At 49.8% G+C, this 25,057-nt stretch overlaps 27 non-coding genes across 27 annotated transcripts; 13 read left to right on the top strand and 14 right to left on the bottom strand.

The window, feature by feature from the left end:
- Positions 1–1,012: 1,012 nt before the first annotated feature.
- Positions 1,013–1,086, bottom strand: TRNAN-GUU (transfer RNA asparagine (anticodon GUU)). Its single transcript has one exon. It is a non-coding gene; the product is annotated as a tRNA-Asn (tRNA).
- Positions 1,087–1,227: 141 nt separating this feature from the next.
- On the bottom strand, positions 1,228–1,313 carry TRNAY-GUA (transfer RNA tyrosine (anticodon GUA)). The gene is given in 2 exon segments: positions 1,228–1,263; positions 1,277–1,313. It is a non-coding gene; the product is annotated as a tRNA-Tyr (tRNA).
- A 371-nt stretch (positions 1,314–1,684) lies between these two features.
- Positions 1,685–1,757, top strand: TRNAK-CUU (transfer RNA lysine (anticodon CUU)). Its single transcript has one exon. It is a non-coding gene; the product is annotated as a tRNA-Lys (tRNA).
- Positions 1,758–2,030: 273 nt separating this feature from the next.
- On the top strand, positions 2,031–2,102 carry TRNAG-UCC (transfer RNA glycine (anticodon UCC)). The gene has a single exon. It is a non-coding gene; the product is annotated as a tRNA-Gly (tRNA).
- Positions 2,103–4,321: 2,219 nt separating this feature from the next.
- Positions 4,322–4,395, bottom strand: TRNAN-GUU (transfer RNA asparagine (anticodon GUU)). Its single transcript has one exon. It is a non-coding gene; the product is annotated as a tRNA-Asn (tRNA).
- Positions 4,396–4,993: 598 nt separating this feature from the next.
- TRNAK-CUU (transfer RNA lysine (anticodon CUU)) lies at positions 4,994–5,066 on the top strand. Its single transcript has one exon. It is a non-coding gene; the product is annotated as a tRNA-Lys (tRNA).
- Positions 5,067–5,339: 273 nt separating this feature from the next.
- Positions 5,340–5,411, top strand: TRNAG-UCC (transfer RNA glycine (anticodon UCC)). The gene has a single exon. It is a non-coding gene; the product is annotated as a tRNA-Gly (tRNA).
- A 2,227-nt stretch (positions 5,412–7,638) lies between these two features.
- Positions 7,639–7,712, bottom strand: TRNAN-GUU (transfer RNA asparagine (anticodon GUU)). The gene has a single exon. It is a non-coding gene; the product is annotated as a tRNA-Asn (tRNA).
- A 142-nt stretch (positions 7,713–7,854) lies between these two features.
- Positions 7,855–7,940, bottom strand: TRNAY-GUA (transfer RNA tyrosine (anticodon GUA)). The gene is given in 2 exon segments: positions 7,855–7,890; positions 7,904–7,940. It is a non-coding gene; the product is annotated as a tRNA-Tyr (tRNA).
- Positions 7,941–8,311: 371 nt separating this feature from the next.
- TRNAK-CUU (transfer RNA lysine (anticodon CUU)) lies at positions 8,312–8,384 on the top strand. The gene has a single exon. It is a non-coding gene; the product is annotated as a tRNA-Lys (tRNA).
- Positions 8,385–10,959: 2,575 nt separating this feature from the next.
- On the bottom strand, positions 10,960–11,033 carry TRNAN-GUU (transfer RNA asparagine (anticodon GUU)). The gene has a single exon. It is a non-coding gene; the product is annotated as a tRNA-Asn (tRNA).
- A 142-nt stretch (positions 11,034–11,175) lies between these two features.
- On the bottom strand, positions 11,176–11,261 carry TRNAY-GUA (transfer RNA tyrosine (anticodon GUA)). The gene is given in 2 exon segments: positions 11,176–11,211; positions 11,225–11,261. It is a non-coding gene; the product is annotated as a tRNA-Tyr (tRNA).
- A 371-nt stretch (positions 11,262–11,632) lies between these two features.
- TRNAK-CUU (transfer RNA lysine (anticodon CUU)) lies at positions 11,633–11,705 on the top strand. The gene has a single exon. It is a non-coding gene; the product is annotated as a tRNA-Lys (tRNA).
- Positions 11,706–14,279: 2,574 nt separating this feature from the next.
- TRNAN-GUU (transfer RNA asparagine (anticodon GUU)) lies at positions 14,280–14,353 on the bottom strand. The gene has a single exon. It is a non-coding gene; the product is annotated as a tRNA-Asn (tRNA).
- Positions 14,354–14,952: 599 nt separating this feature from the next.
- Positions 14,953–15,025, top strand: TRNAK-CUU (transfer RNA lysine (anticodon CUU)). Its single transcript has one exon. It is a non-coding gene; the product is annotated as a tRNA-Lys (tRNA).
- A 273-nt stretch (positions 15,026–15,298) lies between these two features.
- On the top strand, positions 15,299–15,370 carry TRNAG-UCC (transfer RNA glycine (anticodon UCC)). Its single transcript has one exon. It is a non-coding gene; the product is annotated as a tRNA-Gly (tRNA).
- Positions 15,371–17,599: 2,229 nt separating this feature from the next.
- TRNAN-GUU (transfer RNA asparagine (anticodon GUU)) lies at positions 17,600–17,673 on the bottom strand. Its single transcript has one exon. It is a non-coding gene; the product is annotated as a tRNA-Asn (tRNA).
- Positions 17,674–17,815: 142 nt separating this feature from the next.
- Positions 17,816–17,901, bottom strand: TRNAY-GUA (transfer RNA tyrosine (anticodon GUA)). The gene is given in 2 exon segments: positions 17,816–17,851; positions 17,865–17,901. It is a non-coding gene; the product is annotated as a tRNA-Tyr (tRNA).
- Positions 17,902–18,272: 371 nt separating this feature from the next.
- Positions 18,273–18,345, top strand: TRNAK-CUU (transfer RNA lysine (anticodon CUU)). Its single transcript has one exon. It is a non-coding gene; the product is annotated as a tRNA-Lys (tRNA).
- A 273-nt stretch (positions 18,346–18,618) lies between these two features.
- On the top strand, positions 18,619–18,690 carry TRNAG-UCC (transfer RNA glycine (anticodon UCC)). The gene has a single exon. It is a non-coding gene; the product is annotated as a tRNA-Gly (tRNA).
- A 2,229-nt stretch (positions 18,691–20,919) lies between these two features.
- Positions 20,920–20,993, bottom strand: TRNAN-GUU (transfer RNA asparagine (anticodon GUU)). Its single transcript has one exon. It is a non-coding gene; the product is annotated as a tRNA-Asn (tRNA).
- Positions 20,994–21,135: 142 nt separating this feature from the next.
- TRNAY-GUA (transfer RNA tyrosine (anticodon GUA)) lies at positions 21,136–21,221 on the bottom strand. Its single transcript is given in 2 exon segments — positions 21,136–21,171; positions 21,185–21,221. It is a non-coding gene; the product is annotated as a tRNA-Tyr (tRNA).
- Positions 21,222–21,592: 371 nt separating this feature from the next.
- On the top strand, positions 21,593–21,665 carry TRNAK-CUU (transfer RNA lysine (anticodon CUU)). The gene has a single exon. It is a non-coding gene; the product is annotated as a tRNA-Lys (tRNA).
- Positions 21,666–21,938: 273 nt separating this feature from the next.
- On the top strand, positions 21,939–22,010 carry TRNAG-UCC (transfer RNA glycine (anticodon UCC)). The gene has a single exon. It is a non-coding gene; the product is annotated as a tRNA-Gly (tRNA).
- A 2,229-nt stretch (positions 22,011–24,239) lies between these two features.
- Positions 24,240–24,313, bottom strand: TRNAN-GUU (transfer RNA asparagine (anticodon GUU)). The gene has a single exon. It is a non-coding gene; the product is annotated as a tRNA-Asn (tRNA).
- A 142-nt stretch (positions 24,314–24,455) lies between these two features.
- Positions 24,456–24,541, bottom strand: TRNAY-GUA (transfer RNA tyrosine (anticodon GUA)). Its single transcript is given in 2 exon segments — positions 24,456–24,491; positions 24,505–24,541. It is a non-coding gene; the product is annotated as a tRNA-Tyr (tRNA).
- Positions 24,542–24,912: 371 nt separating this feature from the next.
- Positions 24,913–24,985, top strand: TRNAK-CUU (transfer RNA lysine (anticodon CUU)). The gene has a single exon. It is a non-coding gene; the product is annotated as a tRNA-Lys (tRNA).
- The last annotated feature ends 72 nt before the right edge of the window (positions 24,986–25,057 follow it).

Raw genomic sequence — 25,057 nt, 5'->3', positions numbered from 1 at the left:
AGCCCAGCTGTTCAGTCCTCTCCCAGGAAAGACGCTGAGCCCATGTGCTCGCAGAACATAAATGCCACTCCCAGCATGCCACAGGACTGCCCTCCCTTGCAACTGGCCAGGGCGGTATCCGTATTCACGCTGTTCATTTGCCTAGCCCCTACCCATGTTCTGGAAAGCTCTCACAGCTTCCTGAAGGCGGGAATAACTCAGACAAACTCAAACAACATCAGAGAATCATGAGCAGACCTGACTAATCCATGGCAGCACTCTGTTAAGCAGAATACCACACTGAATTTACCCGACAGCCTCTCTGGTAAGCAGAGACCAACTATACAAATCCTAGCGCATGACTAGGAGAGTGCTACCGTGACATCTCAGGAGGGCTTTGAAAGCTTGTGGCTACCCAGACTGGGTCTTGGTTAAAACCTCCGCAAGGTCAGGGAAACAAACTGGGGAGAAGCAGAACACTAGGAGAAATCTAGTCATCCCGTATGTAACTGGAGCGTCGGAAAAACTCAGAAGGATCTTTAAGAAACATTGCATCCCTGTGTACTTCAAGCCCAGCATAGCCCCGGGGCACACGCTTAAACATTGACACTATCTGTATTCCACGTTTTTAACACCTCTATCCAGGCCATTTGACAACAATTGAGGCCTTTGGCCATGTCAATCTAGGCACTTTTAGCTATGCAGGCTTCCTGACACCAACAATGGGATCATGTAAGGTGAAAAAAGGTGCTTCCACAATTCTCACACATCCCCTGGTGTTCAGGTGTGAATAGAAATGCTGGGGTTTGTTCCTGAGACTCAGCGGAAGCGAAGAAGTGGCTTGACTAAACTATGAAAGATCTTGAACATTCCAGAAGAAGAGCAATTGATTGCGACATTATTCTAGTCCGTTTTCAAGGAATGTCTCGAGTGAATGGTTAATCGTCAGCCGTGTGAGACAAGCCAAAGGACGCTATTTGTCTTCTTAGGTTAGGGTGAGACTTGGCAGTGGGCCCTGCTAAGGTAAAGAGAAAGTCCCTGGGTGGGCTTGAACCACCAACCTTTCGGTTAACAGCCGAACGCGCTAACCGATTGCGCCACAGAGACCACACGACAAGCGCGCTTGAGCTGGCCCAAAGGAGACATGAAAGATGAACTGAAGGTGCCTAAAAAGCTTCCCAATTGCACATTTGTAGAGATAAGAGATTGCCTTCTTTCTAAAAGTAGAGACGCGGGGTAAAAAGCTCTTCCTTCGAGCCGGAATTGAACCAGCGACCTAAGGATTGCTGCTTTGTCTCTACAGTCCTCCGCTCTACCAGCTGAGCTATCGAAGGGAACTGGAAAGAGCACGTGACACCTTGCATGCTAAGCCAGCGCCGTACACTTTGCATTTGACCTTCTCGGTTGAGTTATTGCTTGATGCCGCCTCGGCCGGAAAGGGCAAATGAATGACTTGGCAGATGTTATGTGGGAGGCTACGGCTTGATGTTTTGCACAGAGAGAAAAGGGTTTGGAATCAGCCAGCGCATTTTGTTGTGATCCTCCAAAGTCACAGCAAAAATGGTGATGTAGCGCCCTGACAGCAAGTGAACAGAGTAGTACTTGGAAGCGCATTGAGTTTAGCCAAAGGAATTATGTCGAAAGCTATCAAAAAGTCTGCGGACTCAGGTGGCTGTGAGAGGCCTTGAAGAGCAAAAGTGCTGTAGCCCGGCTAGCTCAGTCGGTAGAGCATGAGACTCTTAATCTCAGGGTCGTGGGTTCGAGCCCCACGTTGGGCGTGGGACACATTCCGTGTCCCTTTTGCCCGAGTGAAAGGCCTTTGCAAAAATTGTATCTCCAGTTCCTTCATGCGCACTGCACAATCACACCTTTACCGTATCTACTGGCTTGGCTTCCTTTCTCTCCACGAATGGGGAAATATTTCTAGCTGATCTTCCTAGTGGTCACTTGGTACGGCAGTGAATGGACCTTGCGCTGGAGGGGGTCCGTGAGTCAATGTCATGTGTGGCCTTAATTGTATAGAGGTAGCAGGATGCCTGGCGCACAGCCTTGCGTTGGTGGTATAGTGGTGAGCATAGCTGCCTTCCAAGCAGTTGACCCGGGTTCGATTCCCGGCCAACGCAATCTCCTTCTTTGCGCCCTTGACAAAATACCACAGGGCCCCAGGTCCTTATCAAAAGCTCCTTAGATGTCTTGCCTTAGTGACGACTGTGGAAATATTCCTCGGCATCCCAACAGGCTCCGGCCTCCTGCTTTAACTCGCTCGCGGGGTACAGCAGTATCAAGCAACAAGGTTCAGGCATTTCAACCACTGATTCCCAAAGAATCAACTCTGTCACACACAGCGTTTCAAAAGTATCTGCCTACCATTCTAACACCCTCAACTGGCAAGATAATGCACCATTTGGAAGAATGCTAAAGAATGTGTCAACAAGGAATGTAGACTGAAGTTGGAGCCGGAAGAAACAATCACGTCCCATGATGCCATCGGCCTTTTCACTTGTATACACTTGGCAGAGGCTGTTGAGATTGTGGGAAACATCTGAAAGGAGGTAAGTCTCTTGACAGCCAAAAAGAACTAAAGCCTGACCAAGTGCATTCATTGCTGACCCTTGAGCCTTGAATTGTTCCATGGGGAAAAGACCAAGCCGTTTGTAAAGGCATGTGGATTCTACTTGGGTCAAGATTAGAGCATCAGCACCCCACAAGCTTTTAGTGAACCCATAAAGTCAGTGGACAAATATATCAAGTGTACACGGGAAGAGGCACTGAATAGCAAATGCCCCCTTTTGGACGGCGTCTTACAAGGCAAGGAAGGGGCTGACTTGGGCATGGAGGTCTCCAGGAAACCTACCCACACAGACCGCTATCTGCCTTTTGACTCACACCACCACCCACTGGAACACGAGCTGGTTCTTAGGACTCTGCAATATCCGGCTGACATGGTAGCAACCAAAAGAGTCTAAAGACAAAAGAACACAGATGCAACGCCACCCTTGCGAGGGATGCTGGCGTGTTTGCCCCGGTTTCCCTTGACTTCGCCCCGCAGCCAGGCACAGTGTATTTCTTCAGCCAAATACACACGCGCGCAAACGCTCCTTGCCTTCAATGACCGGACTAGGGGATGTTTGTTTTTGGAGTTTTCTTGTCGAGCTGGGGATAGGGATGGGGAATTGTAGTAGGATACTCCAAAATGAGAACTTTTCACACTGAAGACATCTAGCTGATCTCTTAGTTAAGCAGTATTGACGTCCTGACTGGCTTGAGGCCCTCAGGTCCACCCACCTGGGGCCTCATGGCAGCCGGCGCCAGGCGAGGCAGCCTGCCTCCAGCCCAGCTGTTCAGTCCTCTCCCAGGAAAGACGCTGAGCCCATGTGCTCGCAGAACATAAATGCCACTCCCAGCATGCCACAGGACTGCCCTCCCTTGCAACTGGCCAGGGCGGTATCCGTATTCACGCTGTTCATTTGCCTAGCCCCTACCCATGTTCTGGAAAGCTCTCACAGCTTCCTGAAGGCGGGAATAACTCAGACAAACTCAAACAACATCAGAGAATCATGAGCAGACCTGACTAATCCATGGCAGCACTCTGTTAAGCAGAATACCACACTGAATTTACCCGACAGCCTCTCTGGTAAGCAGAGACCAACTATACAAATCCTAGCGCATGACTAGGAGAGTGCTACCGTGACATCTCAGGAGGGCTTTGAAAGCTTGTGGCTACCCAGACTGGGTCTTGGTTAAAACCTCCGCAAGGTCAGGGAAACAAACTGGGGAGAAGCAGAACACTAGGAGAAATCTAGTCATCCCGTATGTAACTGGAGCGTCGGAAAAACTCAGAAGGATCTTTAAGAAACATTGCATCCCTGTGTACTTCAAGCCCAGCATAGCCCCGGGGCACACGCTTAAACATTGACACTATCTGTATTCCACCTTTTTAACACCTCTATCCAGGCCATTTGACAACAATTGAGGCCTTTGGCCATGTCAATCTAGGCACTTTTAGCTATGCAGGCTTCCTGACACCAACAATGGGATCATGTAAGGTGAAAAAAGGTGCTTCCACAATTCTCACACATCCCCTGGTGTTCAGGTGTGAATAGAAATGCTGGGGTTTGTTCCTGAGACTCAGCGGAAGCGTAGAAGTGGCTTGACTAAACTATGAAAGATCTTGAACATTCCAGAAGAAGAGCAATTGATTGCGACATTATTCTAGTCCGTTTTCAAGGAATGTCTCGAGTGAATGGTTAATCGTCAGCCGTGTGAGACAAGCCAAAGGACGCTATTTGTCTTCTTAGGTTAGGGTGAGACTTGGCAGCGGGCCCTGCTAAGGTAAAGAGAAAGTCCCTGGGTGGGCTTGAACCACCAACCTTTCGGTTAACAGCCGAACGCGCTAACCGATTGCGCCACAGAGACCACACGACAAGCGCGCTTGAGCTGGCCCAAAGGAGACATGAAAGATGAACTGAAGGTGCCTAAAAAGCTTCCCAATTGCACATTTGTAGAGATAAGAGATTGCCTTCTTTCTAAAAGTAGAGACGCGGGGTAAAAAGCTCTTCCTTCGAGCCGGAATTAAACCAGCGACCTAAGGATTGCTGCTTTGTCTCTACAGTCCTCCGCTCTACCAGCTGAGCTATCGAAGGGAACTGGGAAGAGCATGTGACACCTTGCATGCTAAGCCAGCGCCGTACACTTTGCATTTGACCTTCTCGGTTGAGGTATTGCTTGATGCCGCCTCGGCCGGAAAGGGCAAATGAATGACTTGGCAGATGTTATGTGGGAGGCTACGGCTTGATGTTTTGCACAGAGAGAAAAGGGTTTGGAATCAGCCAGCGCATTTTGTTGTGATCCTCCAAAGTCACAGCAAAAATGGTGATGTAGCGCCCTGACAGCAAGTGAACAGAGTAGTACTTGGAAGCGCATTGAGTTTAGCCAAAGGAATTATGTCGAAAGCTATCAAAAAGTCTGCGTACTCAGGTGGCTGTGAGAGGCCTTGAAGAGCGAAAGTGCTGTAGCCCGGCTAGCTCAGTCGGTAGAGCATGAGACTCTTAATCTCAGGGTCGTGGGTTCGAGCCCCACGTTGGGCGTGGGACACATTCCGTGTCCCTTTTGCCCGAGTGAAAGGCCTTTGCAAAACTTGTATCTCCAGTTCCTTCATGCGCACTGCACAATCACACCTTTACCGTATCTACTGGCTTGGCTTCCTTTCTCTCCACGAATGGGGAAATATTTCTAGCTGATCTTCCTAGTGGTCACTTGGTACGGCAGCGAATGGACCTTGCGCTGGAGGGGGTCCGTGAGTCAATGTCATGTGTGGCCTTAATTGTATAGAGGTAGCAGGATGCCTGGCGCACAGCCTTGCGTTGGTGGTATAGTGGTGAGCATAGCTGCCTTCCAAGCAGTTGACCCGGGTTCGATTCCCGGCCAACGCAATCTCCTTCTTTGCGCCCTTGACAAAATACCACAGGGCCCCAGGTCCTTATCAAAAGCTCCTTAGATGTCTTGCCTTAGTGACGACTGTGGAAATATTCCTCGGCATCCCAACAGGCTCCGGCCTCCTGCTTTAACTCGCTCGCGGGGTACAGCAGTATCAAGCAACAAGGTTCAGGCATTTCAGCCACTGATTCCCAAAGAATCAACTCTGTCACACACAGCGTTTCAAAAGTATCTGCCTACCATTCTAACACCCTCAACTGGCAAGATAATGCACCATTTGGAAGAATGCTAAAGAATGTGTCAACAAGGAATGTAGACTGAAGTTGGAGCCGGAAGAAACAATCACGTCCCATGATGCCATCGGCCTTTTCACTTGTATACACTTGGCAGAGGCTGTTGAGATTGTGGGAAACATCTGAAAGGAGGTAAGTCTCTTGACAGCCAAAAAGAACTAAAGCCTGACCAAGTGCATTCATTGCTGACCCTTGAGCCTTGAATTGTTCCATGGGGAAAAGACCAAGCCGTTTGTAAAGGCATGTGGATTCTACTTGGGTCAAGATTAGAGCATCAGCACCCCACAAGCTTTTAGTGAACCCATAAAGTCAGTGGACAAATATATCAAGTGTACACGGGAAGAGGCACTGAATAGCAAATGCCCCCTTTTGGACGGCGTCTTACAAGGCAAGGAAGGGGCTGACTTGGGCATGGAGGTCTCCAGGAAACCTACCCACACAGACCGCTATCTGCCTTTTGACTCACACCACCACCCACTGGAACACGAGCTGGTTCTTAGGACTCTGCAATATCCGGCTGACATGGTAGCAACCAAAAGAGTCTAAAGACAAAAGAACACAGATGCAACGCCACCCTTGCGAGGGACGCTGGCGTGTTTGCCCCGGTTTCCCTTGACTTCGCCCCGCAGCCAGGCACAGTGTATTTCTTCAGCCAAATACACACGCGCGCAAACGCTCCTTGCCTTCAATGACCGGACTAGGGGATGTTTGTTTTTGGAGTTTTCTTGTCGAGCTGGGGATAGGGATGGGGAATTGTAGTAGGATACTCCAAAATGAGAACTTTTCACACTGAAGACATCTAGCTGATCTCTTAGTTAAGCAGTATTGACGTCCTGACTGGCTTGAGGCCCTCAGGTCCACCCACCTGGGGCCTCATGGCAGCCGGCGCCAGGCGAGGCAGCCTGCCTCCAGCCCAGCTGTTCAGTCCTCTCCCAGGAAAGACGCTGAGCCCATGTGCTCGCAGAACATAAATGCCACTCCCAGCATGCCACAGGACTGCCCTCCCTTGCAACTGGCCAGGGCGGTATCCGTATTCACGCTGTTCATTTGCCTAGCCCCTACCCATGTTCTGGAAAGCTCTCACAGCTTCCTGAAGGCGGGAATAACTCAGACAAACTCAAACAACATCAGAGAATCATGAGCAGACCTGACTAATCCATGGCAGCACTCTGTTAAGCAGAATACCACACTGAATTTACCCGACAGCCTCTCTGGTAAGCAGAGACCAACTATACAAATCCTAGCGCATGACTAGGAGAGTGCTACCGTGACATCTCAGGAGGGCTTTGAAAGCTTGTGGCTACCCAGACTGGGTCTTGGTTAAAACCTCCGCAAGGTCAGGGAAACAAACTGGGGAGAAGCAGAACACTAGGAGAAATCTAGTCATCCCGTATGTAACTGGAGCGTCGGAAAAACTCAGAAGGATCTTTAAGAAACATTGCATCCCTGTGTACTTCAAGCCCAGCATAGCCCCGGGGCACACGCTTAAACATTGACACTATCTGTATTCCACCTTTTTAACACCTCTATCCAGGCCATTTGACAACAATTGAGGCCTTTGGCCATGTCAATCTAGGCACTTTTAGCTATGCAGGCTTCCTGACACCAACAATGGGATCATGTAAGGTGAAAAAAGGTGCTTCCACAATTCTCACACATCCCCTGGTGTTCAGGTGTGAATAGAAATGCTGGGGTTTGTTCCTGAGACTCAGCGGAAGCGAAGAAGTGGCTTGACTAAACTATGAAAGATCTTGAACATTCCAGAAGAAGAGCAATTGATTGCGACATTATTCTAGTCCGTTTTCAAGGAATGTCTCGAGTGAATGGTTAATCGTCAGCCGTGTGAGACAAGCCAAAGGACGCTATTTGTCTTCTTAGGTTAGGGTGAGACTTGGCAGCGGGCCCTACTAAGGTAAAGAGAAAGCACGAGCGTCCCTGGGTGGGCTTGAACCACCAACCTTTCGGTTAACAGCCGAACGCGCTAACCGATTGCGCCACAGAGACCACACGACAAGTGTGCTTGAGCTGGCCCAAAGGAGACATGAAAGATGAACTGAAGGTGCCTAAAAAGCTTCCCAATTGCACATTTGTAGTGATAAGAGATTGCCTTCTTTCTAAAAGGCAGAGACGCGGGGTAAAAAGCTCTGCCTTCGAGCCGGAATTGAACCAGCGACCTAAGGATTGCTGCTTTGTCTCTACAGTCCTCCGCTCTACCAGCTGAGCTATCGAAGGGAACTGGGAAGAGCACGTGACACCTTGCATGCTAAGCCAGCGCCGTACACTTTGCATTTGACCTTCTCGGTTGAGGTATTGCTTGATGCCGCCTCGGCCGGAAAGGGCAAATGAATGACTTGGCAGATGTTATGTGGGAGGCTACGGCTTGATGTTTTGCACAGAGAGAAAAGGGTTTGGAATCAGCCAGCGCATTTTGTTGTGATCCTCCAAAGTCACAGCAAAAATGGTGATGTAGCGCCCTGACAGCAAGTGAACAGAGTAGTACTTGGAAGCGCATTGAGTTTAGCCAAAGGAATTATGTCGAAAGCTATCAAAAAGTCTGCGGACTCAGGTGGCTGTGAGAGGCCTTGAAGTGCAAAAGTGCTGTAGCCCGGCTAGCTCAGTCGGTAGAGCATGAGACTCTTAATCTCAGGGTCGTGGGTTCGAGCCCCACGTTGGGCGTGGGACGCATTCCGTGTCCCTTTTGCCCGAGTGAAAGGCCTTTGCAAAACTTGTATCTCCAGTTCCTTCATGCGCACTGCACAATCACACCTTTACCGTATCTACTGGCTTGGCTTCCTTTCTCTCCACGAATGGGGAAATATTTCTAGCTGATCTTCCTAGTGGTCACTTGGTACGGCAGCGAATGGACCTTGCGCTGGAGGGGGTCCGTGAGTCAATGTCATGTGTGGCCTTAATTGTATAGAGGTAGCAGGATGCCTGGCGCACAGCCTTGCGTTGGTGGTATAGTGGTGAGCATAGCTGCCTTCCAAGCAGTTGACCCGGGTTCAATTCCCGGCCAACGCAATCTCCTTCTTTGCGCCCTTGACAAAATACCACAGGGCCCCAGGTCCTTATCAAAAGCTCCTTAGATGTCTTGCCTTAGTGACGACTGTGGAAATATTCCTCGGCATCCCAACAGGCTCCGGCCTCCTGCTTTAACTCGCTCGCGGGGTACAGCAGTATCAAGCAACAAGGTTCAGGCATTTCAACCACTGATTCCCAAAGAATCAACTCTGTCACACACAGCGTTTCAAAAGTATCTGCCTACCATTCTAACACCCTCAACTGGCAAGATAATGCACCATTTGGAAGAATGCTAAAGAATGTGTCAACAAGGAATGTAGACTGAAGTTGGAGCCGGAAGAAACAATCACGTCCCATGATGCCATCGGCCTTTTCACTTGCATACACTTGGCAGAGGCTGTTGAGATTGTGGGAAACATCTGAAAGGAGGTAAGTCTCTTGACAGCCAAAAAGAACTAAAGCCTGACCAAGTGCATTCATTGCTGACCCTTGAGCCTTGAATTGTTCCATGGGGAAAAGACCAAGCCGTTTGTAAAGGCATGTGGATTCTACTTGGGTCAAGATTAGAGCATCAGCACCCCACAAGCTTTTAGTGAACCCATAAAGTCAGTGGACAAATACATCAAGTGTACACGGGAAGAGGCACTGAATAGCAAATGCCCCCTTTTGGACGGCGTCTTACAAGGCAAGGAAGGGGCTGACTTGGGCATGGAGGTCTCCAGGAAACCTACCCACACAGACCGCTATCTGCCTTTTGACTCACACCACCACCCACTGGAACACGAGCTGGGGGTTCTTAGGACTCTGCAATATCCGGCTGACATGGTAGCAACCAAAAGAGTCTAAAGACAAAAGAACACAGATGCAACGCCACCCTTGCGAGGGACGCTGGCGTGTTTGCCCCGGTTTCCCTTGACTTCGCCCCGCAGCCAGGCACAGTGTATTTCTTCAGCCAAATACACACGCGCGCAAACGCTCCTTGCCTTCAATGACCGGACTAGGGCATGTTTGTTTTTGGAGTTTTCTTGTCGAGCTGGGGATAGGGATGGGGAATTGTAGTAGGATACTCCAAAATGAGAACTTTTCACACTGAAGACATCTAGCTGATCTCTTAGTTAAGCAGTATTGACGTCCTGACTGGCTTGAGGCCCTCAGGTCCACCCACCTGGGGCCTCATGGCAGCCGGCGCCAGGCGAGGCAGCCTGCCTCCAGCCCAGCTGTTCAGTCCTCTCCCAGGAAAGACGCTGAGCCCATGTGCTCGCAGAACATAAATGCCACTCCCAGCATGCCACAGGACTGCCCTCCCTTGCAACTGGCCAGGGCGGTATCCGTATTCACGCTGTTCATTTGCCTAGCCCCTACCCATGTTCTGGAAAGCTCTCACAGCTTCCTGAAGGCGGGAATAACTCAGACAAACTCAAACAACATCAGAGAATCATGAGCAGACCTGACTAATCCATGGCAGCACTCTGTTAAGCAGAATACCACACTGAATTTACCCGACAGCCTCTCTGGTAAGCAGAGACCAACTATACAAATCCTAGCGCATGACTAGGAGAGTGCTACCGTGACATCTCAGGAGGGCTTTGAAAGCTTGTGGCTACCCAGACTGGGTCTTGGTTAAAACCTCCGCAAGGTCAGGGAAACAAACTGGGGAGAAGCAGAACACTAGGAGAAATCTAGTCATCCCGTATGTAACTGGAGCGTCGGAAAAACTCAGAAGGATCTTTAAGAAACATTGCATCCCTGTGTACTTCAAGCCCAGCATAGCCCCGGGGCACACGCTTAAACATTGACACTATCTGTATTCCACCTTTTTAACACCTCTATCCAGGCCATTTGACAACAATTGAGGCCTTTGGCCATGTCAATCTAGGCACTTTTAGCTATGCAGGCTTCCTGACACCAACAATGGGATCATGTAAGGTGAAAAAAGGTGCTTCCACAATTCTCACACATCCCCTGGTGTTCAGGTGTGAATAGAAATGCTGGGGTTTGTTCCTGAGACTCAGCGGAAGCGAAGAAGTGGCTTGACTAAACTATGAAAGATCTTGAACATTCCAGAAGAAGAGCAATTGATTGCGACATTATTCTAGTCCGTTTTCAAGGAATGTCTCGAGTGAATGGTTAATCGTCAGCCGTGTGAGACAAGCCAAAGGACGCTATTTGTCTTCTTAGGTTAGGGTGAGACTTGGCAGCGGGCCCTGCTAAGGTAAAGAGAAAGCACGAGCGTCCCTGGGTGGGCTTGAACCACCAACCTTTCGGTTAACAGCCGAACGCGCTAACCGATTGCGCCACAGAGACCACACGACAAGCGTGCTTGAGCTGACCCAAAGGAGACATGAAAGATGAACTGAAGGTGCCTAAAAAGCTTCCCAATTGCACATTTGTAGTGATAAGAGATTGCCTTCTTTCTAAAAGGCAGAGACGCGGGGTAAAAAGCTCTTCCTTCGAGCCGGAATTGAACCAGCGACCTAAGGATTGCTGCTTTGTCTCTACAGTCCTCCGCTCTACCAGCTGAGCTATCGAAGGGAACTGGGAAGAGCACGTGACACCTTGCATGCTAAGCCAGCGCCGTACACTTTGCATTTGACCTTCTCGGTTGAGGTATTGCTTGATGCCGCCTCGGCCGGAAAGGGCAAATGAATGACTTGGCAGATGTTATGTGGGAGGCTACGGCTTGATGTTTTGCACAGAGAGAAAAGGGTTTGGAATCAGCCAGCGCATTTTGTTGTGATCCTCCAAAGTCACAGCAAAAATGGTGATGTAGCGCCCTGACAGCAAGTGAACAGAGTAGTACTTGGAAGCGCATTGAGTTTAGCCAAAGGAATTATGTCGAAAGCTATCAAAAAGTCTGCGGACTCAGGTGGCTGTGAGAGGCCTTGAAGAGCAAAAGTGCTGTAGCCCGGCTAGCTCAGTCGGTAGAGCATGAGACTCTTAATCTCAGGGTCGTGGGTTCGAGCCCCACGTTGGGCGTGGGACACATTCCGTGTCCCTTTTGCCCAAGTGAAAGGCCTTTGCAAAACTTGTATCTCCAGTTCCTTCATGCGCACTGCACAATCACACCTTTACCGTATCTACTGGCTTGGCTTCCTTTCTCTCCACGAATGGGGAAATATTTCTAGCTGATCTTCCTAGTGGTCACTTGGTACGGCAGCGAATGGACCTTGCGCTGGAGGGGGTCCGTGAGTCAATGTCATGTGTGGCCTTAATTGTATAGAGGTAGCAGGATGCCTGGCGCACAGCCTTGCGTTGGTGGTATAGTGGTGAGTATAGCTGCCTTCCAAGCAGTTGACCCGGTTTCGATTCCCGGCCAACGCAATCTCCTTCTTTGCGCCCTTGACAAAATACCACAGGGCCCCAGGTCCTTATCAAAAGCTCCTTAGATGTCTTGCCTTAGTGACGACTGTGGAAATATTCCTCGGCATCCCAACAGGCTCCGGCCTCCTGCTTTAACTCGCTCGCGGGGTACAGCAGTATCAATCAACAAGGTTCAGGCATTTCAACCACTGATTCCCAAAGAATCAACTCTGTCACACACAGCGTTTCTAAGTATCTGCCTACCATTCTAACACCCTCAACTGGCAAGATAATGCACCATTTGGAAGAATGCTAAAGAATGTGTCAACAAGGAATGTAGACTGAAGTTGGAGCCGGAAGAAACAATCACGTCCCATGATGCCATCGGCCTTTTCACTTGCATACACTTGGCAGAGGCTGTTGAGATTGTGGGAAACATCTGAAAGGAGGTAAGTCTCTTGACAGCCAAAAAGAACTAAAGCCTGACCAAGTGCATTCATTGCTGACCCTTGAGCCTTGAATTGTTCCATGGGGAAAAGACCAAGCCGTTTGTAAAGGCATGTGGATTCTACTTGGGTCAAGATTAGAGCATCAGCACCCCACAAGCTTTTAGTGAACCCATAAAGTCAGTGGACAAATACATCAAGTGTACACGGGAAGAGGCACTGAATAGCAAATGCCCCCTTTTGGACGGCGTCTTACAAGGCAAGGAAGGGGCTGACTTGGGCATGGAGGTCTCCAGGAAACCTACCCACACAGACCGCTATCTGCCTTTTGACTCACACCACCACCCACTGGAACACGAGCTGGGGGTTCTTAGGACTCTGCAATATCCGGCTGACATGGTAGCAACCAAAAGAGTCTAAAGACAAAAGAACACAGATGCAACGCCACCCTTGCGAGGGACGCTGGCGTGTTTGCCCCGGTTTCCCTTGACTTCGCCCCGCAGCCAGGCACAGTGTATTTCTTCAGCCAAATACACACGCGCGCAAACGCTCCTTGCCTTCAATGACCGGACTAGGGCATGTTTGTTTTTGGAGTTTTCTTGTCGAGCTGGGGATAGGGATGGGGAATTGTAGTAGGATACTCCAAAATGAGAACTTTTCACACTGAAGACATCTAGCTGATCTCTTAGTTAAGCAGTATTGACGTCCTGACTGGCTTGAGGCCCTCAGGTCCACCCACCTGGGGCCTCATGGCAGCCGGCGCCAGGCGAGGCAGCCTGCCTCCAGCCCAGCTGTTCAGTCCTCTCCCAGGAAAGACGCTGAGCCCATGTGCTCGCAGAACATAAATGCCACTCCCAGCATGCCACAGGACTGCCCTCCCTTGCAACTGGCCAGGGCGGTATCCGTATTCACGCTGTTCATTTGCCTAGCCCCTACCCATGTTCTGGAAAGCTCTCACAGCTTCCTGAAGGCGGGAATAACTCAGACAAACTCAAACAACATCAGAGAATCATGAGCAGACCTGACTAATCCATGGCAGCACTCTGTTAAGCAGAATACCACACTGAATTTTCCCGACAGCCTCTCTGGTAAGCAGAGACCAACTATACAAATCCTAGCGCATGACTAGGAGAGTGCTACCGTGACATCTCAGGAGGGCTTTGAAAGCTTGTGGCTACCCAGACTGGGTCTTGGTTAAAACCTCCGCAAGGTCAGGGAAACAAACTGGGGAGAAGCAGAACACTAGGAGAAATCTAGTCATCCCGTATGTAACTGGAGCGTCGGAAAAACTCAGAAGGATCTTTAAGAAACATTGCATCCCTGTGTACTTCAAGCCCAGCATAGCCCCGGGGCACACGCTTAAACATTGACACTATCTGTATTCCACCTTTTTAACACCTCTATCCAGGCCATTTGACAACAATTGAGGCCTTTGGCCATGTCAATCTAGGCACTTTTAGCTATGCAGGCTTCCTGACACCAACAATGGGATCATGTAAGGTGAAAAAAGGTGCTTCCACAATTCTCACACATCCCCTGGTGTTCAGGTGTGAATAGAAATGCTGGGGTTTGTTCCTGAGACTCAGCGGAAGCGAAGAAGTGGCTTGACTAAACTATGAAAGATCTTGAACATTCCAGAAGAAGAGCAATTGATTGCGACATTATTCTAGTCCGTTTTCAAGGAATGTCTCGAGTGAATGGTTAATCGTCAGCCGTGTGAGACAAGCCAAAGGACGCTATTTGTCTTCTTAGGTTAGGGTGAGACTTGGCAGCGGGCCCTACTAAGGTAAAGAGAAAGCACGAGCGTCCCTGGGTGGGCTTGAACCACCAACCTTTCGGTTAACAGCCGAACGCGCTAACCGATTGCGCCACAGAGACCACACGACAAGCGTGCTTGAGCTGGCCCAAAGGAGACATGAAAGATGAACTGAAGGTGCCTAAAAAGCTTCCCAATTGCACATTTGTAGAGATAAGAGATTGCCTTCTTTCTAAAAGGCAGAGACGCGGGGTAAAAAGCTCTTCCTTCGAGCCGGAATTGAACCAGCGACCTAAGGATTGCTGCTTTGTCTCTACAGTCCTCCGCTCTACCAGCTGAGCTATCCAAGGGAACTGGGAAGAGCACGTGACACCTTGCTTGCTAAGCCAGCGCCGTACACTTTGCATTTGACCTTCTCGGTTGAGGTATTGCTTGATGCCGCCTAGGCAAGAAAGGGCAAATGAATGACTTGGCAGATGTTATGTGGGAGGCTACGGCTTGATGTTTTGCACAGAGAGAAAAGGGTTTGGAATCAGCCAGCGCATTTTGTTGTGATCCTCCAAAGTCACAGCAAAAATGGTGATGTAGCGCCCTGACAGCAAGTGAACAGAGTAGTACTTGGAAGCACATTGAGTTTAGCCAAAGGAATTATGTCGAAAGCTATCAAAAAGTCTGCGGACTCAGGTGGCTGTGAGAGGCCTTGAAGTGCAAAAGTGCTGTAGCCCGGCTAGCTCAGTCGGTAGAGCATGAGACTCTTAATCTCAGGGTCGTGGGTTCGAGCCCCACGTTGGGCGTGGGACACATTCCGTGTCCCTTTTGCCCGAGTGAAAGGCCTTTGCAAAACTTGTATCTCCAGTTCCTTCATGCGCACTGCACAATCACACCTTTACCGTATCTACTGGCTTGGCTTCCTTTCTCTCCACGAATGGGGAAATATTTCTAGCTGATCTTCCTAGTGGTCACTTGGTACGGCAGCGAATGGACCTTGCGCTGGAGGGGGTCCGTGAGTCAATGTCATGTGTGGCCTTAATTGTATAGAGGTAGCAGGATGCCTGGCGCACAGCCTTGCGTTGGTGGTATAGTGGTGAGCATAGCTGCCTTCCAAGCAGTTGACCCGGGTTCGATTCCCGGCCAACGCAATCTCCTTCTTTGCGCCCTTGACAAAATACCACAGGGCCCCAGGTCCTTATCAAAAGCTCCTTAGATGTCTTGCCTTAGTGACGACTGTGGAAATATTCCTCGGCATCCCAACAGGCTCCGGCCTCCTGCTTTAACTCGCTCGCGGGGTACAGCAGTATCAAGCAACAAGGTTCAGGCATTTCAACCACTGATTCCCAAAGAATCAACTCTGTCACACACAGCGTTTCTAAGTATCTGCCTACCATTCTAACACCCTCAACTGGCAAGATAATGCACCATTTGGAAGAATGCTAAAGAATGTGTCAACAAGGAATGTAGACTGAAGTTGGAGCCGGAAGAAACAATCACGTCCCATGATGCCATCGGCCTTTTCACTTGTATACACTTGGCAAAGGCTGTTGAAATTGTGGGAAACATCTGAAAGGAGGTAAGTCTCTTGACAGCCAAAAAGAACTAAAGCCTGACCAAGTGCATTCATTGCTGACCCTTGAGCCTTGAATTGTTCCATGGGGAAAAGACCAAGCCGTTTGTAAAGGCATGTGGATTCTACTTGGGTCAAGATTAGAGCATCAGCACCCCACAAGCTTTTAGTGAACTCATAAAGTCAGTGGACAAATACATCAAGTGTACACGGGAAGAGGCACTGAATAGCAAATGCCCCCTTTTGGACGGCGTCTTACAAGGCAAGGAAGGGGCTGACTTGGGCATGGAGGTCTCCAGGAAACCTACCCACACAGACCGCTATCTGCCTTTTGACTCACACCACCACCCACTGGAACACGAGCTGGGGGTTCTTAGGACTCTGCAATATCCGGCTGACATGGTAGCAACCAAAAGAGTCTAAAGACAAAAGAACACAGATGCAACGCCACCCTTGCGAGGGACGCTGGCGTGTTTGCCCCGGTTTCCCTTGACTTCGCCCCGCAGCCAGGCACAGTGTATTTCTTCAGCCAAATACACACGCGCGCAAACGCTCCTTGCCTTCAATGACCGGACTAGGGGATGTTTGTTTTTGGAGTTTTCTTGTCGAGCTGGGGATAGGGATGGGGAATTGTAGTAGGATACTCCAAAATGAGAACTTTTCACACTGAAGACATCTAGCTGATCTCTTAGTTAAGCAGTATTGACGTCCTGACTGGCTTGAGGCCCTCAGGTCCACCCACCTGGGGCCTCATGGCAGCCGGCGCCAGGCGAGGCAGCCTGCCTCCAGCCCAGCTGTTCAGTCCTCTCCCAGGAAAGACGCTGAGCCCATGTGCTCGCAGAACATAAATGCCACTCCCAGCATGCCACAGGACTGCCCTCCCTTGCAACTGGCCAGGGCGGTATCCGTATTCACGCTGTTCATTTGCCTAGCCCCTACCCATGTTCTGGAAAGCTCTCACAGCTTCCTGAAGGCGGGAATAACTCAGACAAACTCAAACAACATCAGAGAATCATGAGCAGACCTGACTAATCCATGGCAGCACTCTGTTAAGCAGAATACCACACTGAATTTACCCGACAGCCTCTCTGGTAAGCAGAGACCAACTATACAAATCCTAGCGCATGACTAGGAGAGTGCTACCGTGACATCTCAGGAGGGCTTTGAAAGCTTGTGGCTACCCAGACTGGGTCTTGGTTAAAACCTCCGCAAGGTCAGGGAAACAAACTGGGGAGAAGCAGAACACTAGGAGAAATCTAGTCATCCCGTATGTAACTGGAGCGTCGGAAAAACTCAGAAGGATCTTTAAGAAACATTGCATCCCTGTGTACTTCAAGCCCAGCATAGCCCCGGGGCACACGCTTAAACATTGACACTATCTGTATTCCACCTTTTTAACACCTCTATCCAGGCCATTTGACAACAATTGAGGCCTTTGGCCATGTCAATCTAGGCACTTTTAGCTATGCAGGCTTCCTGACACCAACAATGGGATCATGTAAGGTGAAAAAAGGTGCTTCCACAATTCTCACACATCCCCTGGTGTTCAGGTGTGAATAGAAATGCTGGGGTTTGTTCCTGAGACTCAGCGGAAGCGAAGAAGTGGCTTGACTAACCTATGAAAGATCTTGAACATTCCAGAAGAAGAGCAATTGATTGCGACATTATTCTAGTCCGTTTTCAAGGAATGTCTCGAGTGAATGGTTAATCGTCAGCCGTGTGAGACAAGCCAAAGGACGCTATTTGTCTTCTTAGGTTAGGGTGAGACTTGGCAGCGGGCCCTGCTAAGGTAAAGAGAAAGCACGAGCGTCCCTGGGTGGGCTTGAACCACCAACCTTTCGGTTAACAGCCGAACGCGCTAACCGATTGCGCCACAGAGACCACACGACAAGTGTGCTTGAGCTGGCCCAAAGGAGACATGAAAGATGAACTGAAGGTGCCTAAAAAGCTTCCCAATTGCACATTTGTAGTGATAAGAGATTGCCTTCTTTCTAAAAGGCAGAGACGCGGGGTAAAAAGCTCTTCCTTCGAGCCGGAATTGAACCAGCGACCTAAGGATTGCTGCTTTGTCTCTACAGTCCTCCGCTCTACCAGCTGAGCTATCGAAGGGAACTGGGAAGAGCACGTGACACCTTGCATGCTAAGCCAGCGCCGTACACTTTGCATTTGACCTTCTCGGTTGAGGTATTGCTTGATGCCGCCTCGGCCGGAAAGGGCAAATGAATGACTTGGCAGATGTTATGTGGGAGGCTACGGCTTGATGTTTTGCACAGAGAGAAAAGGGTTTGGAATCAGCCAGCGCATTTTGTTGTGATCCTCCAAAGTCACAGCAAAAATGGTGATGTAGCGCCCTGACAGCAAGTGAACAGAGTAGTACTTGGAAGCGCATTGAGTTTAGCCAAAGGAATTATGTCGAAAGCTATCAAAAAGTCTATGGACTCAGGTGGCTGTGAGAGGCCTTGAAGAGCAATTGTGCTGTAGCCCGGCTAGCTCAGTCGGTAGAGCATGAGACTCTTAATCTCAGGGTCGTGGGTTCGAGCCCCACGTTGGGCGTGGGACACATTCCGTGTCCCTTTTGCCCGAGTGAAAGGCCTTTGCAAAACTTGTATCTCCAGTTCCTTCATGCGCACTGCACAATCACACCTTTACCGTATCTACTGGCTTGGCTTCCTTTCTCTCCACGAATGGGGAAATATTTCTAGCTGATCTTCCTAGTGGTCACTTGGTACGGCAGCAAATGGACCTTGCGCTGGAGGGGGTCCGTGAGTCAATGTCATGTGTGGCCTTAATTGTATAGAGGTAGCAGGATGCCTGGCGCACAGCCTTGCGTTGGTGGTATAGTGGTGAGCATAGCTGCCTTCCAAGCAGTTGACCCGGGTTCGATTCCCGGCCAACGCAATCTCCTTCTTTGCGCCCTTGACAAAATACCACAGGGCCCCAGGTCCTTATCAAAAGCTCCTTAGATGTCTTGCCTTAGTGACGACTGTGGAAATATTCCTCGGCATCCCAACAGGCTCCGGCCTCCTGCTTTAACTCGCTCGCGGGGTACAGCAGTATCAAGCAACAAGGTTCAGGCATTTCAACCACTGATTCCCAAAGAATCAACTCTGTCACACACAGCGTTTCTAAGTATCTGCCTACCATTCTAACACCCTCAACTGGCAAGATAATGCACCATTTGGAAGAATGCTAAAGAATGTGTCAACAAGGAATGTAGACTGAAGTTGGAGCCGGAAGAAACAATCACGTCCCATGATGCCATCGGCCTTTTCACTTGTATACACTTGGCAAAGGCTGTTGAAATTGTGGGAAACATCTGAAAGGAGGTAAGTCTCTTGACAGCCAAAAAGAACTAAAGCCTGACCAAGTGCATTCATTGCTGACCCTTGAGCCTTGAATTGTTCCATGGGGAAAAGACCAAGCCGTTTGTAAAGGCATGTGGATTCTACTTGGGTCAAGATTAGAGCATCAGCACCCCACAAGCTTTTAGTGAACTCATAAAGTCAGTGGACAAATACATCAAGTGTACACGGGAAGAGGCACTGAATAGCAAATGCCCCCTTTTGGACGGCGTCTTACAAGGCAAGGAAGGGGCTGACTTGGGCATGGAGGTCTCCAGGAAACCTACCCACACAGACCGCTATCTGCCTTTTGACTCACACCACCACCCACTGGAACACGAGCTGGGGGTTCTTAGGACTCTGCAATATCCGGCTGACATGGTAGCAACCAAAAGAGTCTAAAGACAAAAGAACACAGATGCAACGCCACCCTTGCGAGGGACGCTGGCGTGTTTGCCCCGGTTTCCCTTGACTTCGCCCCGCAGCCAGGCACAGTGTATTTCTTCAGCCAAATACACACGCGCGCAAACGCTCCTTGCCTTCAATGACCGGACTAGGGGATGTTTGTTTTTGGAGTTTTCTTGTCGAGCTGGGGATAGGGATGGGGAATTGTAGTAGGATACTCCAAAATGAGAACTTTTCACACTGAAGACATCTAGCTGATCTCTTAGTTAAGCAGTATTGACGTCCTGACTGGCTTGAGGCCCTCAGGTCCACCCACCTGGGGCCTCATGGCAGCCGGCGCCAGGCGAGGCAGCCTGCCTCCAGCCCAGCTGTTCAGTCCTCTCCCAGGAAAGACGCTGAGCCCATGTGCTCGCAGAACATAAATGCCACTCCCAGCATGCCACAGGACTGCCCTCCCTTGCAACTGGCCAGGGCGGTATCCGTATTCACGCTGTTCATTTGCCTAGCCCCTACCCATGTTCTGGAAAGCTCTCACAGCTTCCTGAAGGCGGGAATAACTCAGACAAACTCAAACAACATCAGAGAATCATGAGCAGACCTGACTAATCCATGGCAGCACTCTGTTAAGCAGAATACCACACTGAATTTACCCGACAGCCTCTCTGGTAAGCAGAGACCAACTATACAAATCCTAGCGCATGACTAGGAGAGTGCTACCGTGACATCTCAGGAGGGCTTTGAAAGCTTGTGGCTACCCAGACTGGGTCTTGGTTAAAACCTCCGCAAGGTCAGGGAAACAAACTGGGGAGAAGCAGAACACTAGGAGAAATCTAGTCATCCCGTATGTAACTGGAGCGTCGGAAAAACTCAGAAGGATCTTTAAGAAACATTGCATCCCTGTGTACTTCAAGCCCAGCATAGCCCCGGGGCACACGCTTAAACATTGACACTATCTGTATTCCACCTTTTTAACACCTCTATCCAGGCCATTTGACAACAATTGAGGCCTTTGGCCATGTCAATCTAGGCACTTTTAGCTATGCAGGCTTCCTGACACCAACAATGGGATCATGTAAGGTGAAAAAAGGTGCTTCCACAATTCTCACACATCCCCTGGTGTTCAGGTGTGAATAGAAATGCTGGGGTTTGTTCCTGAGACTCAGCGGAAGCGAAGAAGTGGCTTGACTAACCTATGAAAGATCTTAAACATTCCAGAAGAAGAGCAATTGATTGCGACATTATTCTAGTCCGTTTTCAAGGAATGTCTCGAGTGAATGGTTAATCGTCAGCCGTGTGAGACAAGCCAAAGGACGCTATTTGTCTTCTTAGGTTAGGGTGAGACTTGGCAGCGGGCCCTGCTAAGGTAAAGAGAAAGCACGAGCGTCCCTGGGTGGGCTTGAACCACCAACCTTTCGGTTAACAGCCGAACGCGCTAACCGATTGCGCCACAGAGACCACACGACAAGTGTGCTTGAGCTGGCCCAAAGGAGACATGAAAGATGAACTGAAGGTGCCTAAAAAGCTTCCCAATTGCACATTTGTAGTGATAAGAGATTGCCTTCTTTCTAAAAGGCAGAGACGCGGGGTAAAAAGCTCTGCCTTCGAGCCGGAATTGAACCAGCGACCTAAGGATTGCTGCTTTGTCTCTACAGTCCTCCGCTCTACCAGCTGAGCTATCGAAGGGAACTGGGAAGAGCCCGTGACACCTTGCATGCTAAGCCAGCGCCGTACACTTTGCATTTGACCTTCTCGGTTGAGGTATTGCTTGATGCCGCCTCGGCCGGAAAGGGCAAATGAATGACTTGGCAGATGTTATGTGGGAGGCTACGGCTTGATGTTTTGCACAGAGAGAAAAGGGTTTGGAATCAGCCAGCGCATTTTGTTGTGATCCTCCAAAGTCACAGCAAAAATGGTGATGTAGCGCCCTGACAGCAAGTGAACAGAGTAGTACTTGGAAGCGCATTGAGTTTAGCCAAAGGAATTATGTCGAAAGCTATCAAAAAGTCTATGGACTCAGGTGGCTGTGAGAGGCCTTGAAGAGCAATAGTGCTGTAGCCCGGCTAGCTCAGTCGGTAGAGCATGAGACTCTTAATCTCAGGGTCGTGGGTTCGAGCCCCACGTTGGGCGTGGGACACATTCCGTGTCCCTTTTGCCCGAGTGAAAGGCCTTTGCAAAACTTGTATCTCCAGTTCCTTCATGCGCACTGCACAATCACACCTTTACCGTATCTACTGGCTTGGCTTCCTTTCTCTCCACGAATGGGGAAGTATTTCTAGCTGATCTTCCTAGTGGTCACTTGGTACGGCAGCGAATGGACCTTGCGCTGGAGGGGGTCCGTGAGTCAATGTCATGTGTGGCCTTAATTGTATAGAGGTAGCAGGATGCCTGGCGCACAGCCTTGCGTTGGTGGTATAGTGGTGAGCATAGCTGCCTTCCAAGCAGTTGACCCGGGTTCGATTCCCGGCCAACGCAATCTCCTTCTTTGCGCCCTTGACAAAATACCACAGGGCCCCAGGTCCTTATCAAAAGCTCCTTAGATGTCTTGCCTTAGTGACGACTGTGGAAATATTCCTCGGCATCCCAACAGGCTCCGGCCTCCTGCTTTAACTCGCTCGCGGGGTACAGCAGTATCAAGCAACAAGGTTCAGGCATTTCAACCACTGATTCCCAAAGAATCAACTCTGTCACACACATCGTTTCTAAGTATCTGCCTACCATTCTAACACCCTCAACTGGCAAGATAATGCACCATTTGGAAGAATGCTAAAGAATGTGTCAACAAGGAATGTAGACTGAAGTTGGAGCCGGAAGAAACAATCACGTCCCATGATGCCATCGGCCTTTTCACTTGCATACACTTGGCAGAGGCTGTTGAGATTGTGGGAAACATCTGAAAGGAGGTAAGTCTCTTGACAGCCAAAAAGAACTAAAGCCTGACCAAGTGCATTCATTGCTGACCCTTGAGCCTTGAATTGTTCCATGGGGAAAAGACCAAGCCGTTTGTAAAGGCATGTGGATTCTACTTGGGTCAAGATTAGAGCATCAGCACCCCACAAGCTTTTAGTGAACCCATAAAGTCAGTGGACAAATACATCAAGTGTACACGGGAAGAGGCACTGAATAGCAAATGCCCCCTTTTGGACGGCGTCTTACAAGGCAAGGAAGGGGCTGACTTGGGCATGGAGGTCTCCAGGAAACCTACCCACACAGACCGCTATCTGCCTTTTGACTCACACCACCACCCACTGGAACACGAGCTGGGGGTTCTTAGGACTCTGCAATATCCGGCTGACATGGTAGCAACCAAAAGAGTCTAAAGACAAAAGAACACAGATGCAACGCCACCCTTGCGAGGGACGCTGGCGTGTTTGCCCCGGTTTCCCTTGACTTCGCCCCGCAGCCAGGCACAGTGTATTTCTTCAGCCAAATACACACGCGCGCAAACGCTCCTTGCCTTCAATGACCGGACTAGGGCATGTTTGTTTTTGGAGTTTTCTTGTCGAGCTGGGGATAGGGATGGGGAATTGTAGTAGGATACTCCAAAATGAGAACTTTTCACACTGAAGACATCTAGCTGATCTCTTAGTTAAGCAGTATTGACGTCCTGACTGGCTTGAGGCCCTCAGGTCCACCCACCTGGGGCCTCATGGCAGCCGGCGCCAGGCGAGGCAGCCTGCCTCCAGCCCAGCTGTTCAGTCCTCTCCCAGGAAAGACGCTGAGCCCATGTGCTCGCAGAACATAAATGCCACTCCCAGCATGCCACAGGACTGCCCTCCCTTGCAACTGGCCAGGGCGGTATCCGTATTCACGCTGTTCATTTGCCTAGCCCCTACCCATGTTCTGGAAAGCTCTCACAGCTTCCTGAAGGCGGGAATAACTCAGACAAACTCAAACAACATCAGAGAATCATGAGCAGACCTGACTAATCCATGGCAGCACTCTGTTAAGCAGAATACCACACTGAATTTACCCGACAGCCTCTCTGGTAAGCAGAGACCAACTATACAAATCCTAGCGCATGACTAGGAGAGTGCTACCGTGACATCTCAGGAGGGCTTTGAAAGCTTGTGGCTACCCAGACTGGGTCTTGGTTAAAACCTCCGCAAGGTCAGGGAAACAAACTGGGGAGAAGCAGAACACTAGGAGAAATCTAGTCATCCCGTATGTAACTGGAGCGTCGGAAAAACTCAGAAGGATCTTTAAGAAACATTGCATCCCTGTGTACTTCAAGCCCAGCATAGCCCCGGGGCACACGCTTAAACATTGACACTATCTGTATTCCACGTTTTTAACACCTCTATCCAGGCCATTTGACAACAATTGAGGCCTTTGGCCATGTCAATCTAGGCACTTTTAGCTATGCAGGCTTCCTGACACCAACAATGGGATCATGTAAGGTGAAAAAAGGTGCTTCCACAATTCTCACACATCCCCTGGTGTTCAGGTGTGAATAGAAATGCTGGGGTTTGTTCCTGAGACTCAGCGGAAGCGAAGAAGTGGCTTGACTAACCTATGAAAGATCTTGAACATTCCAGAAGAAGAGCAATTGATTGCGACATTATTCTAGTCCGTTTTCAAGGAATGTCTCGAGTGAATGGTTAATCGTCAGCCGTGTGAGACAAGCCAAAGGACGCTATTTGTCTTCTTAGGTTAGGGTGAGACTTGGCAGCGGGCCCTGCTAAGGTAAAGAGAAAGCACAAGCGTCCCTGGGTGGGCTTGAACCACCAACCTTTCGGTTAACAGCCGAACGCGCTAACCGATTGCGCCACAGAGACCACACGACAAGCGTGCTTGAGCTGGCCCAAAGGAGACATGAAAGATGAACTGAAGGTGCCTAAAAAGCTTCCCAATTGCACATTTGTAGTGATAAGAGATTGCCTTCTTTCTAAAAGGCAGAGACGCGGGGTAAAAAGCTCTTCCTTCGAGCCGGAATTGAACCAGCGACCTAAGGATTGCTGCTTTGTCTCTACAGTCCTCCGCTCTACCAGCTGAGCTATCGAAGGGAACTGGGAAGAGCACGTGACACCTTGCATGCTAAGCCAGCGCCGTACACTTTGCATTTGACCTTCTCGGTTGAGGTATTGCTTGATGCCGCCTCGGCCGGAAAGGGCAAATGAATGACTTGGCAGATGTTATGTGGGAGGCTACGGCTTGATGTTTTGCACAGAGAGAAAAGGGTTTGGAATCAGCCAGCGCATTTTGTTGTGATCCTCCAAAGTCACAGCAAAAATGGTGATGTAGCGCCCTGACAGCAAGTGAACAGAGTAGTACTTGGAAGCGCATTGAGTTTAGCCAAAGGAATTATGTCGAAAGCTATCAAAAAGTCTGCGGACTCAGGTGGCTGTGAGAGGCCTTGAAGTGCAAAAGTGCTGTAGCCCGGCTAGCTCAGTCGGTAGAGCATGAGACTCTTAATCTCAGGGTCGTGGGTTCGAGCCCCACGTTGGGCGTGGGACGCATTCCGTGTCCCTTTTGCCCGAGTGAAAGGCCTTTGCAAAACTTGTATCTCCAGTTCCTTCATG

Source organism: Staurois parvus, unplaced genomic scaffold, assembly GCF_062004578.1.
Source record: "Staurois parvus isolate SC_StPar_1 unplaced genomic scaffold, SC_StPar_1.0 ptg002181l, whole genome shotgun sequence".
NCBI classification, from domain to species: domain Eukaryota; kingdom Metazoa; phylum Chordata; class Amphibia; order Anura; family Ranidae; genus Staurois; species Staurois parvus.
This window is presented reverse-complemented; position numbering and strand designations above follow the sequence as displayed.